The 16,614-nt window shown below is 44.3% G+C and overlaps 1 pseudogene; it reads right to left on the reverse strand.

Annotated features, from left to right (window-relative positions):
- Positions 1 to 419: 419 nt before the first annotated feature.
- On the reverse strand, positions 420 to 541 carry LOC136650032 (5S ribosomal RNA; annotated as a pseudogene).
- Between the last annotated feature and the right edge of the window lie 16,073 nt (positions 542 to 16,614).

Here is a 16,614-nt window from a genome sequence, read left to right on the forward strand (position 1 = left end):
AATATTTTTTATTCAAAATGTTCACTTCAGGCCACTTAATAAATGCCATCCAATTTAAAGCTCAGCCTATGATCCTCTGTGGATTAATTTTCTATTGAGAGAAGCAGGGGAAATTTTTAGCAGAAATAATGCTAAGTGCAAAAGTATTTAATCTTGCCTGAATATCACTGAGGCAGCTTGAAGCAAACCCAAAAGAAACAGTGATAAAAGTGGGAAATTTTAGCCCCCGATGAGGGTTTGCAGCCCATGTAAAAATGCAGTGTACACCAGCCCTATTACAGAGCAGACAGCAAAATTAAAATTTACTGAGAATGTAGTTCCTAATAACAACATTTGGAATGTTGTTATTCAGAAAGATTCTTGGTAGCCATAGAATGTTCAGTGGTTGGCAACCTTCAGTCTTGAAAGACTATGGTATAATCCTACAGCACCTGGTATTCCCAGGCGGTCTCCCATCCAAGTACTAACCAGGCCTGACCCTGCTTAGCTTCCAAGATCAGACGAGATCGGGCATGTGCAGGGTAACAGTTTTGTTGATAGAATGTTCATATCTGCAGATTTGGGAGGTGCTGGGGGGGGTGCAGGCCACACCAGGTGATGAGTGGGGGGGGGGGAATGGCACCACCACTGGCCAAAATTTTTTAAATCTTGGTATTTTTGAATAATGCCATCATGTTATATATCAGTCTATGCATATTTTCATGCAGAATGAAATTAAACAAACCATGTTTAAGCCATTTGTGCCCAGAGTTGCACATACACAACAGGGCCAAACGTGTACACCTGTGGGCTGGGTAAAAATGGGTTACATATCTTTATTCTGTCAAAAGTTACAGCCAAAAAACTAGCAGGGGCAGGGCGATGGAGCATCACCATATCCACCACCCAGGGCACTGCCCCACCCACTGCATCAGAGAAAGTACATCATGGGGGGTGATGTGCTGGCCACCCACACTGTGACACCCTAGTGACACCACTGGGTAGGATTCAGCAGTGAGATTCATCCGGTTCTCGGTACTGCCTCAAGAAGAATTTCTGGGGAAGTTCCTCAGGCAGGACCCATTTCATTAGATAATGCATTAAAGAAGATTGAGCCAATGATATTACTTAAGAATTGGTTCTTAAGTGCCTCACAGACTCACAGCCCAATCCTATCCACACTTTCCTGGGAGTAAGCCCCATTGACTCTAATGGGACTAGACATGCATAGGATTGGGCAGTCAATCACTAACAAAGCATTCTCTTGAAGCTCTTCCTGGTAGATAGCAATGACTGATGGTACTATGCTGTAGTTATACTGAGGGAAATCAGGACAGTTTTACCTCAGTGATGTGGCACGGCATGATATGGCCCAGAATGGTTTGCCTCACCAAGTGGATGGGCTCTTGAGCTGGTTGGAGGACTCTGATCCTAGTATTAGGTCACCAGTAGTACCAAAACAAGGATGTGCAGTATGGGTCTGGCAGGTGAGGCAGAACCACCCCATCGTAGTCCATGGAAAATCACCGCAGCCACCCCACCCACTTACACCTGAGGAGGCTCACCTTACACCCAAGAAAGTGAGTGTAAGGAGAACCTCCTCTAGAATAAGCAGCAGGCATCTGCGGTGCTCTATCAAGGATAACAACAGAGCAGTTCCGCCTCACTTGCCACCCCCACATCGCACCATCCATGTACCGCACACATACTTTGGAGAAAGAGGAGGGTATACTAAGGTGAGGTGACTACGGTCATTTAAGTCCTTACCAGGAACTGATGAGAGGAAGTGGTGGTCAGAGGGGCATTGCAGTTAGTACCATTCAGGTGCAGTTACAGATGGTCTAACTGCACCCATGCAAGTTGCAGACATAATCAACAATGGCTATTTAGTCAGCAACCATGCTTTTACATAGTACTGAGGCACACCCTGCCTCTACCATCACCTCCTATCAGTTTCTGTTAAGGATGGAAGTTCCTTTCCTCCTCCTTGATCAACCTGTAATGGAAACTAGTATTATCTCCTTGCACACTACCTATGAGCAGATAGTATTTAACACCATTAATTCTTATTCTGGACCAATGGCCACAAGCCTTAACTCTTAATAAAAGGCAGATGGCCCAATCCTGTGGGCCCTCTGAGCCACAGGAATTCGTGTTTCAGTAGCACAACATGCTTTATGGTGGTCACAAAACACAACCCCCCACTTCGCGCAGCTGGGCCGCCACAGCAAAGGGTGAGCAGCTACATACCATTGGCCTCTGAAGAAGCCCCAGCACTGAAGTCAGTATGGAAGTGGGCAGGGGGTAGGCAAATAGGGAGGGGAGGAACAGGACAGAGACCAGAAAGGGGGGGAGGTTGAGGGTAGCAGCTTCTTTGCCAATATCTTATCCTTCCTCCTGGCCTCAATCCACCTTCCTGGGTCTACTTAAACATGTGCCTGCAAAATTGCTGGTACACATCCAAATAGATCCATGATGGCAGCAGAGTCTTGCCTCCAGGCAAGGGAACAAATGTTCACTAACCTGGATGAGACCTCTGGAACTGCCGCCCTCCCCGATGCAGTGCATGATCCAATGGCGTGGCTACATTGGTGGGAGGTGAGAGATGATTGGACTGCTGAACAGAGTAAATGACAGTAAACCTAAGTGAATTTTGGTCAGCATTTCACTTTTTTCAAACTTCTTTCATCCTCCAGTGAATCTCAGACCATGTGTGAAAATTCAAATTTACCTAGTTCTGCTCTTTCCAATCTATTGTATCACCTCCTCTTTCATCCATCAGTGTTGAGTGAGTCTTTTTTCCCCATTGATATTGCTTGACTTTCAGGGCTTGAAGTCTTTGTGTAATTGATGGGAGATCCTATACCTAGGGGTCAGCGGAGACCTTCTTTATGTTTCCTTTTGCTCAGAAGAGGCTGAAGCAGCAGTCCTGACTTAAAGGCTGACTTTGATTGGAAAATAAACAACTATAAAGTACAATAAATCCCATTGAAGAGTCCCAGTCAAAACATCCCAATGAACTGCTAATGCCCTACTAATCAACTCCAGATGTCACTGACTTGTCTGGCACTAATTGGTTGACTTGCCAAATAAGGAAGAGTTTAACCTAAAGGAGAGCCCTGCATCCTGGAAGAAGCTTTTTGAGATGGGAAGAGTGTGTCAACTCAACCTAGACCCAGAACTGTATTTCATTTTTTAAGGAAGGGGCCACAACACAGTGGTAGTGTACATGCTTTTCATGCAGAAGGTCCCAGGTTCAATCCCTGACATATCCAGGCAGGTCTGCAAATCTGGTTACCCCCAGTGGGTGTAAACAGTGCTGAACTAGATAAACCAAAAGTATGCGAAACCAAAAGATTTCTATTGCATGGAGGCAATCAAGTACTTAGCTGAGAGAATGCAAATCAAGGACAAGGAGTAGTTTGCTTTGATATATAACTGGGTTCCACTACAGGGGCTTAAATTGCAATGCTGTACCATAATGGACTCTTGGATTAGTCAGGATCCTATCCTCTGATACTAGAAAGGTGAGGGTATTTGTCTTATACCACAAAATGAGGGCTACTTTGCTGTTAGTGAAAGAGGTGAGGTTTAGCCCTGAAGGATAATTCCAACTAGCTACTCCACTACATCCCTAGATCTGCTCTGACGCAGTCATAGTTACTTACTAAAGTGCAGCACTTACCAGTATATTGATTTAAAGGTACAATGTCTCTGTGCCATCATAACTTCACTACCATTATCTAACTTTCAGTTGCAACATTTAGTAGCACCCTAACCTCTTCCAGCCAGAGGGTAGGAGTACATTGTCAGTAGCCTTTTACCCCCAACCACTTTAGGACATTAATTACATACATTGTTTAAAAAAAAGTTTGCATTTGACAGCGGTGCTGACTATTAAACTGTTGGGAGTGAAGTAAGTGGCATTCAGAAGAAAACGGGGGAAAAGTAAACTCAAGGGTTAATGAAAGTAAATGAGAAAATCCGCACTGATCCTCAATAATCCTCATGGTCTGAGTGCAGCTGTCAATCATTAGCAGAAAACTTTTTTTTAAAAAAGTATTCCCTGATGGGTAGGTTATTTCAAACACATATATGTTTTCCAGCAAAAATATCTTGGCAGGAAAATTTCCAATTCGAGGGGGGAATATATGACTAAAATGTGGTGCATACATCTGAAAAAGATCAAGTTTCTTTTGGTAGTTAAGATCTATTTAAACTGTCTATTCAAGCTCATTTTCATCTTTTCAAGTAAGCATAAGCAAGTAATATACAGATATTATAAAGCTAGAAAGGCTGTACACATAAACTGTAAGCTCCTGATTTGCTAAGCAAAGAACAGGCTCTAACAACACAGACACCATTCCAGACAGTCCTTTTCAGAAAGCTACAGGAAGGGGGAAAAATGCATTTAATCAAACGGTATCCTATTCAATCTAAGGCATACAAAATTTTCAGATACGCCAGCAGTAATATGAGAAGAGTAAGCCATACATATGGTTTACAAACACTGATGCATGAGTAGCTTTGTTGGCATGGTAGGTGCAGAGATTCCTTCAGCTCTCTTCTTTTAGAGTGCTCTGGGTGACCGCACACTGCTTTAAGCCAGAATAGCAATCAGTAATGGTGACCCTCTGGTGTGTCTCTCTCTATTACTAAAGCAAATTAGGGCCACAGTAGACTTGCAGGTAAATGTGTGTGATTTAAGCTAGTAGTTCTTCTGGCTGATTGGGAAGAGGAGAATCCTAGTCAGGAATAGGATGTGTGGGGAGATTCATTTTTCCTCCTGCATGATTTTAAAGGCAAAAATCATACACACACACACACAGACCAGAAATCTGCCTCTGAAGTGGCAATCTTCTCAAAATGCCACTTCAAAGACAAATTGATTCTTAAGGGAGCAATTTTTGGCTTTAAAATGGTGCTGGACAAACAGCAAACTTTCCCCCCCTTTCCCTGGAGTCCCAGGAGTCACCTCCCCAATCAGCCAGCTTTCTCAAGAAAGAAGAGTTTCCAGGTAGAATAGCATGTCTTTGCTTGCACATCTATTAAATGAAATAAGAACTGAAAAGCAATCAGTAGTAGTAGTAGTAGTAGTAGTAGTATTAGTAGTAGTAGTAGTACAGGCATTTATATACTGCCTTTCTTGGTCGTCAGATTTCTCCTCAGACTTTAATTCAAGGTGGTTTACATGGGCAGGCTATTCTAAATCCCCGTAGGGATTAATACAATTGAAGAAAGGTTCTATCTTTCAAGAACCACAACATTTCCGATGGATCTTTTACGGTCTGTTATCACTTTCTGGCCTCCAGATTCCTCCCACACAGGCTGACAAGCAACTCCTTCATCTCTCCAAGAGAATGGTAGAATAACTCAGCTGGGCTTGTCAGCTGCTTCAAGGTCTTGCCAATTCTCCGTGCCGGTGGCCTTGAACTGGCGACCTTCAGGCAAATGGAGGCTCAACCCTCTAGACCAGACCTCCTGCCCAGTATACTGCAAAGTGCTGTAAAACAATGGTTCGCAAACTGTGGGTCAGGACCCACTGGTTGGTCACAGCCTGATTTTTGGTGGGACAGATAGAAAGATCAGATAACTAACTACCTCAAGCCCTGAGACGATTGAAAATCAGATATTGTAGCTGCTAATCACCCTGCAAAGAGCTCAGCTCCTGCAGTTTGCAAGCATAGGGAGATAAATGTTTGAGGGTCGTTTTTCCGGTTATTATTACTTATAAATAAATAAACAAATAAATAAATTTTTTTTTTCTAGATCTTTTTTTAAAGTTTGGTAAACCTAGGTGAGTCCTGATAGACTGTTGTTTTTAAAGTCCTGGTGCTAAAATGTTTGGGAACCACTGCTGTAAAAGGATATAAGAAACTACTTCATACTAGTTCATTGGTATGTTTGGTCTACCAGCAGTCTTTTCTAGGAAGGGCTTCAAATATATGAATGAGAAATCAGTGATTCCCAGGGCTAACACACCCATGAGGCGCACAGTGACTGTAATAGCATAAATACCCATTTGTCACCCCTGCAGTCCTGAGAGCATCCACCACTACCACCATGAAACAGGCCAACAGTGCACGTAGCCATGCTGCTGTGACAATTGGCTACCCTCACATGAGTGCTCGCCACCAGTGCACCAGGAGGCAAGCTACTCATCCTCAAGCTCCTTCACTTTCCTTGCTGGAATTGAAAAAGTAAGGGAGTAAGAGAGGAGGTGGAGGAGAGAAGAAGGAGAGTGGTGGAGAATATCTCTATCATCTCTCCACTGCAATTTTTTAGGGGAAGCACTGGCTGCTGCATATTTTTTTAAACTACTATTGTCCCTGTCCTTAAAACAAGTCTCATTATTTAAATGGAGGACATCATGTCACAAATAAAAAAGGCAATGTTACAAAAAGAAATTCTAGGTGGGGCTCATAGACTAGGATTAGGAGATTAGGAGCAGGTGGGACAGTCCATCCTGCAAGCAAGGTAAACAAATTAGGTTCCCAGGAGAAGGCATTCCAGAACCCCAGGGCCACCACAGAGAAAGTCTTGCTCTTAGCAGTTGACAATCTTACATCCAACAATGGATTAAGCCTGGGGTAGGGTTGTGCTGATTGATCAACATAAGAAGGGAAGAGCATAAGACATCTGTATAATATTCCAGATCCCATCTGTTAAGAGCTCTAAATGGCTAGACTTCCTTCCTTCCTGACAGTGGGCAGCAGTGGTGATGACAGACAATGCAAGATCCCCTTCAATTCAGTACTTCTCTCAATCTGTCACCTAGTGGACCTCACCCTGCCTCATGTTAGGGCTGAGCCTCTCTGTGAATATGTGAATATTCAAGAAATATTTTCTGTTTGAAATTAGAGGGGCATACAGTTGCTATGTTTTCAGCTGTGCATACATGTGTGAGCCAGGTTGCTGCTAAGGAACAGGACCAAGGCCAATTAAAAAAAGAAAAATATGGCAGCCGTACTTCTATATAATGGTAAAATTCACCTTTAAAATCTGCAAATATTATCATAAACTTATCATATATTAAATGCTGTGGAGATGTTGAAAACCCTCCTCCTGGTTTAACCCCTGAAACACCCAATGCCAGTGCTGTTTCACACCTGTAAATATCCCAAGCTAATTTTGTTCCCTGTGCAGGCTTCTGTTCCTGCCACTCTGGGGTTTAAGAAAGAACCTGTTTGCTAGCCCTTTGGCCTCCAGGCAGGATTAAAGTGTTAGCTCCATGTCTATCAATCTGTCACTTAAACATTTACCAAACTATTGACCACTTCCATTCAAAGACCATTAAACAGGGATTAGGCTTTTCCTAGGTTAAAATGCCAGGAATGTCACACCCACACCGGTTTGGTTTATGTGTAGGAGGATAAAAAGTTATATGTTTATTGACTCCTCAGCTCCATCCCCTTGTTTGTACTGTCAACTTTCAGCTTCCCAAAGTGAGATCTAATTACTTTGTATTCCTTAAAGCTTCAGGCCAGGCCTAGACAACCTGTGACCTACCAAGCTGAATGCAGCCTACCAGCTATGAATTGTGACTTGCCACACATAAACTCACCATTCTTCCATTCCCAGGCAGGCAGCAGAAGGAGAAGCATTATTAAGCCCCTGGTGAGCTGCTCTATGCAACCGGTGGCTGTGCTGCTTGATGGTTACAAAGTTGTCTTGTCCTGCTCCAAGTCACCAGTCAGGTTTTCTCCTCATCCCTGTCTTTAAAGAGCCTAGAATGGCATACATGAACTGAACAGGGATTTGGAACCAGAATTGAAGCCAGAGTACCAGGCTTGTAGCCTGGGGAAAATCGGAATTGGATTCTTCTAAATCAGTGATTTTCAATCTTTTTAATCTCATGGCACACTGAAAAGGTGCTAAAATTGCCATGGAACACCATCAGTTTTTTGACAATTGACATCATGCCTCTGGTGAGAGGCTCACATCCCCCATTGGCCCTTCTAATAAATTATCCTCTCTTAAACTCCCACAGCACACCTGTTGTACCATATGTGGCACACCAATGTGCCACAGCACACTATTTTAAAATCGCTGTTCTAAATAAATAAATCCCAGTTTAAGATGTGATGCAGGCAATAACGGACCTGCCCCTCACGTGCCCCAGAGCAAAGGTCCATGATGCCACCCTCCCGCACCACGCCACCCCCCATACTTACCCAGTGCAACAGAGCCTTGTGTGACGTAGGGACCAACTGGGAAAACATTCTGAAGCTTCCCTGTGGGCTTAAACAGTATTTCCGGGAAACCAGAAGTACTGATTAAGATTGCATTGGCTCTTAATCCAAGCAACTGAAGCACTGCATGAACACCGCACATGGGGAATTTTCCCCCTGGCCCGCCACTGGCTGCAGGAGGTCCATGTTCCGATCACCCAGCCCTTTTTTCTTTATGTCAGAGCATCTGTGGGGAGCCATACTCCATTTGTGTGGCTTTATTTCACCTGTCCAGTTCACACACTCCTCCACCTGAAGTTGCTGTTAGCCCTGCTGAAAAAATATACAGGCACCAGTGGGGTAGTGGGTTGAATAGATCTGTTGTGGGGTACAGGATAGCTAATTTAGAGGGTTATAACCGTCCCTCCACTAGCCTCACATTCCCAATCAAATTAGCTCTCCTGCACAACTGCTTTCCAGACAATCCACTATATTGAATTGTCTCTCCTTCCACATCCAGCACATCCAAAATTCAGCTTAGAAGGCCTTGCAGTGCACCTCTGCAACTACTCAAAAAGCAGCATTTGCTGATAGCCAGTTCGGAATGAATTTTGCATGTGGGAAAATGAAACATATACAGCTAATGGGAAGTACTACCCGAGTCGAAAGCAGCGGATGAATTACTTGCATAAGTAGGTAAATCTAGTAAGTTTCTTCCACCTATAATTTCTATTATCTTGCTGAAAATACAATTTTAGTTCTAAGAGAAAGAGGATTTCCAGCATTTAGTGATATCAGATCCTAGTTTCATCTGATACTTTAAAAAGCCTTTTATGCTAAAACAAAATAATTGAAATAAGGTTTTCGTCAGGTGGGTATTGAATTTGCTTTGATTTTACAATCAATTTCAGGGATTCAGTTTCAGGGATGGAAATTATCATAGTTTCTCATGTTAAAAGGAATTTTAACTTTGCAGTATGGTTTACAGAATGCAGGCCACTGGAGAAGACTGCGTCCCTCAAATTTAACACATGGTAGTACACTAGCATGGGGCAGCCCGATCCTGAGCCCAGTCAGCGTTGCTCGCTCCTGCGCTGCCAAAGCAACAGCTGTTATGAAAGTGACATAAGGCACTTTGTTGCTGGTGGTGAGCCCTCAGTGTGTGCAGCGAGTCCAGCGCCAGTCAGCACTGGGCCTCTGTGCCACCTGAAGGCCCAGGAGGAGTGTGGAGCAGTAGGTTTCCCAGCCGGACACTGGGAAGCTTTTCAGGCAGGGCTGGAACAGGGCAGAGGGAGGGCAGAGCAAGGAGAGTATCGGACTGAAAGGGGGCGGGGATGGCAGCAGAGGCTGCCATTGCATCCTGTACACCATCCTGAGCTGCAGAGACCAAAACGGGTCTTTCAGTTCCGCACCTGCTAAATCTGAGTAGACCCATCAGGGTTGCCAGGGCTCAACATGGGGTAACTGTTCCCTTACCCCAAGGAGACCTCTGTCAGCTTCCCTAGTCCCACAGGATTCAGCATAGGCCATTTCAGACCACTGTCTTCCTGGGCACCAGGAAAGGTTAGGACTGGAGCCCAAGTTTTGACCCATAGATATGTACCCTCCATTAAAAGATATGTACCCTCTGTCCCAGAACTGTAAGAACCAGGATGTTGTGTCCCACGTGGCTCAAAACAGGAGCCCTGGAGGTCTCGCTATGTCACACAACACCAGGACAGCTGATTAGATAAGAGGGCTGCAGATGCTTCAAGCCAACCAGCAGAAACGTTTGAACTTAGCTGCACAAGCAAGAGAGTCAGGTGCTTAGGAGGAACTAATCACCTTCCACTTTGTCATGTATTAGCCCACAACCCAGAGCTTCTGTTATTATTCAACTTTTTTCATTCATTCTTCACAACTTGCCACTGAAAGAGGTCACTTGGTTGTGCTTTACCATCCTGCTGTTAGATTGTTCTAGCTCCACCTATCCTGGTGGTTCCTGCAAAAACTATGGCGCAAAAAAACCCTCTTAAAATTGGGAGTAGGTGCTAAAAAATAAGGGGATCATGATGGACTCCATACCCACATGGCATCATGTTGGCTACCTTCAGTCTCGAAAGACTATGGTATCGCGCTCTGAAAGGTGGTTCTGGAACAGCGTCTAGTGTGGCTGAAAAGGCCAATTCGGGAGTGACAATCCCTTCCACACCGGGAGCAAGTGCAGTCTGTCCCTGGTCTGTCTCCCTGGCTATGGGCCTTCCTTCTTTGCCTCTTTGCCTCAGACTGTTGGCCAAGTGTCTCTTCAAACTGGGAAAGGCCATGCTGCACAGCCTGCCTCCAAGCGGGCTGCTCAGAGGCCAGGGTTTCCCACTTGTTGAGGTCCACTCCTAAGGACTTCAGATCCCTCTTGCAGATGTCCTTGTATCGCAGCTGTGGTCTACCTGTAGGGCACTTTCCTTGCACGAGTTCTCCATAGAGGAGATCCTTTGGGATCCGACCATCATCTATTCTCACGACATGACCGAGCCAATGCAGGCGTCTCTGTTTCAGCAGTGCATACATGCTAGGGATTCCAGCACGTTCCAGGACTGTGTTGTTTGGAACATTGTCCTGCCAGGTGATGCCAAGAATGCATTGGAGGCAGCGCATGTGGAAAGCGTTCAGTTTCCTCTCCTGTTGTGAGCGAAGAGTCCATGACTCACTGCAGTACAGAAGTGTACTCAGGACGCAAGCTCTGTAGACCTGGATCTTGGTATGTTCCGTCAGCTTCTTGTTGGACCAGACTCTCTTTGTGAGTCTGGAAAACGTGGTAGCTGCTTTACCGATGCGTTTGTTTAGCTCGGTATTGAGAGAAAGAGTGTTGGAGATCGTTGAGCCAAGGTACACAAAGTCATGGACAACCTCCAGTTCATGTGCAGAGATTGTAATGCAGGGAGGTGAGTCCACATCCTGAACCATGACCTGTGTTTTCTTCAGGCTGATCGTCAGTCCAAAATCTTGGCAGGCCTTGCTAAAACGATCCATGAGCTGCTGGAGATCTTGTCTGTGTGTAAATAATTTGCGTCATGGTTTAACGACAGGTTTCAGAGGAGGCATTGGTGGGCACCAGAGCTCACATTGAGAAACAAGCAACCATTTCAACAGTAATCTATTACATTTTCCCATAGGAAGAGAGCTGACTAATGGAGTTGGAGACTGGTCTCTTGCAACACAAGTGCAAGGTATCCGTGCCTGTCATCACCCGGCACAATAGGAGTTTAAATATGTGCTATATGCAGCACAGAAATGAGGCTTAATTTGGCCAACAGTTTGCAAGGGCTCAACCTCTAACTTGTTCAGAATGCCTGGACCCCACCTCTAGACTATGTGAAATCTCTTACACAAAGTGCCCATTTCCCTTACAACAGTCTGGTCACCACCAGCAGCAATCTGGGATTAGGAGGCAGGACTGTTGGAGGATCTAACCTCCATAAATTACACCAGATAACAAGAGACCTGCATCCTGGTGCCCTCCCCTGCATCTGGCATAGCTCATTTCTAAAGGAGGTTGCACATACATGCGTACGTTACACACATCATGGTGTGTAACCCGTAATGGATTTTTCCTCCAGAAACTTGTCCAATCCCCTTTTAAAGGCATCCAGACCAGATGCCATCACCACATCCTGTGGCAAGGAGTTCCACAGACCAACCAAACGCTGAGTAAAGAAATATTTTCTTTTGTCTGTCCTAACTCTCCCAACACTCAATTTTAGTGGATGTCCCCTGGTTCTGGTGTTATGTGAGAGTGTAAAGAGCATCTCTTTATCCACTTTATCCTTCCCATGCATAATTTTGTATGTCTCAATCATGTCCCCTCTGAGGTGCCTCTTTTCTAGGCTGAAGAGGCCCAGACGCCGTAGCCTTTCCTTATTCTGAGACTGAACTTAATTTTCTTCAAGATATTAAGGCTATTTGTCAGGGATTAGCTTTGCCATACACTGCAAATCTTAACCTTTGTAATTTTAAGAGGCAAACTAGATGTTACATGAAATGTGTAACATGGCCCAGTGGGTCTGTCTGGCCCCAAACCTATTGGGGCCTTGTGCTGCTGGAACTAGTGTTGTGGAAGCACAAAGATGGTTACAGTGACACAAAAGCCAGGGCGCTGTTCCATGCTGCCAGGTCACTGCCACAAAGAGATATGGTGGCTCTGGGTGGCTTTGCAGGCGCTGATAAGTTTGTGGTAGGGAGGAAAGGTTTGGGATGCTCCGAAGCAGGGAGGCAGGAGGCAAGGTGCAGGGACCAGCTGGAGGGGGGAGGATATTGATTGCAGGCATACATGTCAGATCTTATCCTACCTTTTCCAGCCCACCCTGCCCCCTTTCTCTCCTCAGATGTATGCCAGTTATATAGCTGGTGTGGGTCCAAGGAGACTCATAGGCCATCGGGATGCGTAAAGAGAGGTAAAAATATTTATTTTTTTTAGTTAGTACATTTTTTAGTTAGTAAAATATTTACATACTTTTGGCTGTCCTCCCCCACACTGGATCCAGCACAGTTTCCACCAGCACAGCTGCATCAGTGCCAATAGTGGGGAATAGGATTGGGAAGTTTATTTCTTAAAAAAATAGTGGGGGCGGAACAGAGCAGAACATGGGAATTGAGAGGATTTAGGATTGTGCCTCTCCTTGGATATATACCTGATTAGGGTGCAGCCATGCACTGTTGTAAATAGATTAGCTTACACTTCGAACCTATGTACTATGCTCATGTTGAATATTTGCTCATTTATGTTGGGATAAGCAGAAGGTAGATCAGGAGCTGCTGGTAGACTCATATGTGAATTTGCAGAATATCAGCAATGTTTCTCTGATTCCCAGTGGTTTAATGATAGCAAACAGAATTGCAAGTAGCAAAATTCTCTGCTGCGGCTAGCCTTCTACTAGTCATTCATTTTCTCTCAGTGCTTATCTATAAAATAGTAGTACTAACTGGTTGCCTTTCTTCAGCAAGTCTTTGTTCAACTCAGTTGCCCCATTTTCCGGTTTTGTGTTAGAAAAGAATATTTGATCTGTGGTAACTTGGATGAAGATTTGTGTTTGTATATGTGCAAATCAAACCAGTGTATGTCTCATGGGCTACAGAAGGTAATTGGCTCTGCTTTCTGAGACTCTTTTTGCACCTGGCTCCAGCTGGTGGACTTCAGCATTTAGGTTGTTAAAAAAGAAGGGTGAAAGAATCCTGCAAGCCTGATGTCCGCCCATTACTCCTGTAAATGACTGTACAATCTTGTCTTATAATGTTCTCTTTCTCTATTAATTACAAGTACTGCTAGAAAATATGGCTTTGTGTAATTGAAAAGCTTTATTAAAGTGGGGTTTTAGAAAAAGTGGCATTAACCAGACATCGTTAGGGAGATGCAATTGTCAAGCAATTATTAATGATTAACCCTTAATTATTAAGCAAAAATTAATTGATTGATCAGTCGGTCAATTTATCCTGATCTGTCAGCCATTATTATAACTTTAGGGAAATGATGAAACATGTATGGAAATATGAACATAAAGATGGGGTGTAGCTAAAAGGGGGAGTACCAGCCCCCAGTTTCCTTTTCAAGGTGCTGTTTTCCCACAGACACTCCTTTGCCTGTATCTTGAACTACAAGTCCTAGTTTCACTGACGCACAAGCACACTCTCTCCGTTCCAGAGAAGGGTCTGGGACAACTCAGATAATGTTGTTTATTCTGCTTCCAGTTGACTCCAGCAGATCTTATAAGATCTGCATACCAAATACATTGATACGGAGAAATAATTTCTATAAATATTCTCAAGCACAGTCTACCATTGAGCCTCCATTTTTTTGGTTTGGTAAAGGGACTGCAGCCTGAGCCAATCCCTCTTGCGTCCCCCAGCCTTGGTAAAATGTGCACCCTTTCTCTCTCTCCATGCTTAGGCCCTGAGGGTCTTTCTCCAAGATGAGTGGTTTCATGTCCCTTCTGTACTCTCATACCTTCTCTTCCATCTTGATTTTCAGTGATACCTCTCTTGCTCATGCTAATAAAATAGTTTAGGTAGAGAAACTGGACAGAGGGAAAGACAAACTTGCAGAGGTGTGGAGCAATATATAAGCTGTCCATTCATTACATTGCTCCTTTAGAGCTGTTTGTAACTGACCACTGATTGGGCCCAGCATCCCAAAAAGTAAGCAAAACAAACTCAGTCCTTTTATGAATTCAGCTCTCAGTTCCTAAAAAGCAAAATATATACCATATGTCAAGGAGAGAAAGAGAGGGGTCTGTTAACCCTGGGTACTTCGTTAACACCTCTGTCAAATATCATTCATCCTTAGCCATGACCTACCAGACCTGGAAAAAATATTCCTCTGTTCTGGGAAAGGAGAACCCATGAGCCAATTTTAGCACCTAGATAATGCCCCCTGGCTTTGAGTTGCCATGATTTTGAACCCAACACCTTCTGTACATGCAAAGCAGGGGCCATGTTTTATTGAAGGCATTATATACAATCATTTCAGAAGTTAAGTAGGTAGCTGGCAAGATCTTTGCCTATAAAGGAGGTATGAAAATAATGTGGAGAGCCAGAGCGCAATGTAATGGCTTTGGTCTAAATTCTTTCTACCCACCTTAGCTTGCATTTATTCTTTCACTGCCTGACCCTGTAAAAGTGAGGTAATTTCAAGTGAGAATATCATCATTATAAAAACATTTTCAGTTCACAATGCTTCCACACATTACAAAAATCAATCTGGCTTGGAATAGTGATATTAGCCCCTAGGTTCTCCAACTGTGGGGCTGAACCCTTTGGAAGGGTTGCAAGTGCTGACAGTATAGAAGTGATTCAATGTTGCTAGAAGATAAGCAGAGGTTGCAGTTCATCCCCTCCTGGAAGCATTCTGCATGTCAGAGGACACACTGAAGGAGAGATCTGCAAGAAGCAGATGAACAAGAGCTGAGCAGAGCTGCCTAGTCCCCATCTATTGGTCCAGTGTTCAGGCCAATGCATATGCTGGTTATATAGCCTGACTCAGCATACTTTAAAGAGTGTCTCTAGCCAGGCATTCCACTCTAGACTCTCAGATCTAGTTCTATACTTTCTTTTAGAGCAGGGGTGTCGAAACTTTTTGGCAGGAGGGCCACATCAACTCTCAGTCACTGTGTTGGGGGCCTGGGAAAAAAGAATTAATTTAAATTTCAAATTTGAATAAATTTACATAAATGAATATATTAGAGATAGAACTTATATGAATGAATGAAGGTTTTGCAATAGCTCAAGGCCTTGCACAAAGCAGGCCAGTCTTTCCTTTGCTGCCGTTGCTGCATCACAGATGTGAAACAGCAAGCAGTGGAGGGAGCTCTCATCCCACAGCTCATGCGAGAGGTTGAACAGTTGGCCGATACGCTGAGAGCTGTTGCATCAGGCCAGCTTGGACTCCAGCAAGTCTCCAGAGGGCCAGAGGCTCATTGGAGACTGGGAACTCCCTGAGGGCCGGATTGGGAGTCCTTGAGGGCCACAAGTGGCCACAGGGCCAGGGTTTGGACACCACTGTTTTAGAGAAATCCGCAGCTCAGTTGAGCTAGATATGACAGCAGAACAGAGTTTTAAAAAACAAATATATTGACTTACCTCCCATTTACCATTGGGTCACCACCCCCACCATAGGATGCAGCATGCACCTTTTTGGTGCAGCTGCTTAAGCACTGGTAGTGGAGTATAGAATTGGGGTCCCAGACTATGAGTGCACAAAACAGCATACTTTATGGATAGCATTTGTAATAAGGAGGAGTTTCCCAAGACAAGCCAACCAGTCCACTTCCCTTAGAATTTTTGCTAGAAAGTGTAATCTTTTAAAAATTTTCCCTGCTTGATGCGACAGTTTAATATACCCTCTTGATCCTGACTTTTAAACTGATTTAGTATGCTTTGCTTTTAAAAGTTGATAATTAGTAGTTGGCAACCTTCAGTCTCGAAAGACTATGGTAACGCGCTCTGAATGGTGGTTCTGGAACAGCGTCTAGTGTGGCTGAAAAGGCCAATTCAGGAGTGACAATCCCTTCCTCACTGGGAGCAAGTGCAGTCTGTCCCTGGTCTGTCTCCTGGCTATGGGCCTTCCTTCTTTGCCTCTTTGCCTCAGTCTGTTGGCCAAGTGTCTCTTCAAACTGGGAAAGGCCATGCTGCACAGCCTGCCTCCAAGCGGGCCGCTCAGATGCCAGGGTTTCCCACCTGTTGAGGTCCACTCCTAAGGCCTTCAGATCCCTCTTGCAGATGTCCTTGTGGCTCTCCCATATCTTGAAAATATGATCAAGATTTGCATATTGTCTCTTCTGTCATTTGCAGCTAATGAGATCCTAAGTGAGAAAAAGTGCTTATTTCTGATCATGTCTGCTTAATGACATCACTTCCTACTAAATGACATCACTTCCAGCCCTCAGCAGGCATTATGAATGTATTTGGCCCACTGTATGAAACGAGTTTAACACCTGTG

Source organism: Tiliqua scincoides, chromosome 4 (assembly GCF_035046505.1).
Source record: "Tiliqua scincoides isolate rTilSci1 chromosome 4, rTilSci1.hap2, whole genome shotgun sequence".
Classification (NCBI taxonomy): Eukaryota; Metazoa; Chordata; class Lepidosauria; order Squamata; family Scincidae; genus Tiliqua; species Tiliqua scincoides.